This window comes from Megascapheus bottae, chromosome 4 (assembly GCF_031878675.1).
Source record: "Megascapheus bottae isolate mThoBot1 chromosome 4, mThoBot2.hap1, whole genome shotgun sequence".
Lineage (NCBI taxonomy): Eukaryota > Metazoa > Chordata > Mammalia > Rodentia > Geomyidae > Megascapheus > Megascapheus bottae.
This window is the reverse complement of record NC_143512.1, coordinates 80,158,144-80,161,174: the sequence shown is the minus strand read 5'-3', so window position 1 is coordinate 80,161,174 and position 3,031 is coordinate 80,158,144. Positions and strand designations below refer to the sequence as shown.

The 3,031-nt window shown below is 45.8% G+C and overlaps 1 pseudogene; it reads right to left on the bottom strand.

Annotated features, from left to right (window-relative positions):
* Positions 1–1,371: 1,371 nt before the first annotated feature.
* On the bottom strand, positions 1,372–2,002 carry LOC150064671 (zinc finger matrin-type protein 2 pseudogene; annotated as a pseudogene).
* Between the last annotated feature and the right edge of the window lie 1,029 nt (positions 2,003–3,031).

The window sequence follows — 3,031 nt, the reverse complement described above, 5'->3', positions numbered from 1 at the left end:
CAATATATCAGATAACAAAGTGAGATACTATAACAATATGAGATAACCAAAGGACAGCAAAGGAGATGAGAGACAACATAGTACATTAAGGACAACAATCATTCATTCATTATATGGCTATTATTTCAATATCCTGGAGGTCCTTTCAATTAGCTTCATACTATATGGCCTTATGTATCAAGGTTTTGCTCTATTGCAGATACAAATCTCCAACTTTTATTTTTTTGGGGCCCAAACCAAGACTCAAACTGGATACCTGTTGCTTTCTCTCATTAGCTAGCACTCTACCAACTGAGCTGGAAACAGAGGTGTGGCTCAGGTGATATAGCAACAGTCATGAATGAAAAAGTCACTTGAATGCAAGGCATGGAGCTCAAGCCCCAGTACCAGCACCAAAAAGGAGGGGGGGGGGATCTGTTAGAGAAGGAAGGCTCTATATGCAAATTCTCAGTGTGGGAAGGAAACACACACACACACACACACACACACACACACACACAGAGGAAAGATACTAGAATGTTCCCATCAAATGTAAAACAGGCCCAATCTGTCATTTATTATGCATGTTGTATAGCCTCTGAGACCCAAAGGTGCCCATAGTAAGTGTGTTTGGTTGTTTTTTTGGGGGGGGGTATTGAATTATTCATTTCTTTTTTTTTTCTTCCTTTGCATCAAACAGGTTCCTCCAAGAGCCTGCTCGCAAGGAAGACAAAACAGAAAAATCCTCAGTAAAGTGAAACAAACAGGAAAAGCTGCAACAGCCTGTATCAAAAGAACAATGTTAAAAAACTCACCAGACACAAACCACACCACTCATCCCATTTAATTGCCTGTTACATGCGCCGAGGAAAGCGCCGAGGAAACTGAGAACATTAGGCTCCAGGGCAGCAATGCGCTGAGATTCCAGCTCAGGCCCCCAATTTGTGACAAATTCATGCACACATATCCACACACACCATTGACCCAGGCAGAAGTACACACGCATGCACAGATGGCAAAGAACCATAGAGTAGGATGGCAAGAGGGGGAGCTGATCAGATCCCTTCTGTTGCAGGCTAACAAGAGTTAAAATGTAAACAAAGGCAGAATATAGGAAAAAACTGGGATGCTCAGACAAGAGGTTGGATAGCAGCCTCTGGTGGAGATGTCTTCATTTATCAGGAACTCCAAGGGAAGAGGTGTTGTGACTTGGGCGACAAACTAAGGTAGAAGGAATGCCCAGCAGCATTACCTCTGCATCCTGTGCCCTCCCCCAAGGTAGAGGGAAACCACAAACACCCACCCTCTAGTCCTGCCACTAACACGCTTAAGGACTTTCCCCAGTATCCAAAAGGAATAACTCCCACCCTACCCCCACACAGGTAGGTCCAGCATAGGCCAAAATTAGGCCCATCACAGAAAGGCTCAGTAACTCTTCTTGGTGGAACCAAAGCCAGGGAAGTCCATCACAGCTGCCATCTCAGCCTCCTCCTCAAATGTCAAGTCCTCCTCTGCTCTTTTTCTTCTCCTTCTGCTTCTCTTTCTTGTATGCTTTAGCCTTTTCTTCCTCTTCCCTGAGTTCCTCCACCCTTTCCTCAAAATCATAATCTTTCTGCTTCTCTTCCATCGTCTTCTTATTGACGTCCAAGTGTTTCCTCACCTGGTCCAGGGTGGAGCGTTGCACACGCACAGACACGCCCAGGCTCCCTTGATGTTTCTTTCCATTAATAGGATCCAGGAAGTTGATGGCGTCTTTCACCACACAGTCACAAACATTGCAGTAATATCCTCCCATCTCAGACTGTGGGGTTGTCTTGGTAATCACAATTGTCTTCCCAAGCTTAGATTCCAAGTCCACTTTGTAGTCCCTGTGGCGCAAAAGCTCCCGCTTGACTGGCTGCACTGGTTTTCCATCCTCCTTTTCTCTTTCTTCCCTGAGTCTCTTCTCAGCAAGTTTCTCGTATTCATCTTTGTCCCACTTTCAGCAAAAGTCCAAGTTTTTTGTCCCGCTGCCGGACGCCATCTTCACACAGATCCGTTGTTAGTTTTAGCTTGCTTTTGCCTATTTACTTTTCTCAAGTATATAGGCCAGGCCACTGAAGAGTGATTTAAAAAATATATGAAAAACAAACCAGCTCTGTGTCTAAAACCAGATTGTCTTATATTAGGAGAAATAAGGCTGTCCTCCCACGCTTGCCCATCGCCTTTCTTCCTTGTTCAGGATCCATTTTCACCCCAAACTGGGACATGTACCTTCCATTGGCTTCTTCCTGGAGGCAGCATGGAGCTTGGCCTGTGTCCTCAGACAGTAGCAGCTCTCGGGTCCTCTCCTCTAGTCCTTTGCTCCTGTCTGGTACAACTTGTCCATCAGAGTGGCCCAGGTCACAGCAAAGAAAGAGCTGGTGTGGTGCCTCAGTGGAAGTGCTCATTAGAGCGCACTGCTTTTTCTGTTTCCATACACTTAGTTTAGAAGCTTACCATTCTGCCAATGTGAGCCATCTACCTGTAAGTGGCATAAGTGGGAAACGTGGGAAATCTTCTTTCAGCATCTGGAGCCATTCTCTTCTGCTTGGCCACCACAGTAGAGACCTCCCCTTTCCCTCCCTTTCCCCTTCTTCTCCTCCTTCCCCTTTCTCCCTCTGTCCCCTCTCTCCCTCCCTCTGTGTTTATATCTCTATTTATAGCTCTCTGTCATCTCTCTCTCAATTGATACTTGAAAAGTTTTTTTCTGCACAAGTTATGCATGAGGTTAGATTGAGACCCATCCCAGCATTTTCAAGTTTTCAGTCCACCCCAGGCCATTGTGGAATTCAGACCTCCATGTGCTCTGCCTACAGGAATCAAGCCCCTTGCAGAAGCTATGAGCATCCTCGGGCTCTCAGTTTCAACTCTCACTTCCTGTCCCACACGCCAGCGTGTGTAGCTTCCACCATTGTCCAGTTGCCATCTTGGTGCTCCATTTCGCAGCAAAGCACAATGGTTTACAAATACAGCCGTACTTAAAATACCTTGCTGAATAGTTGACAGTAATACAGGAGAGTGAGCATGCTGG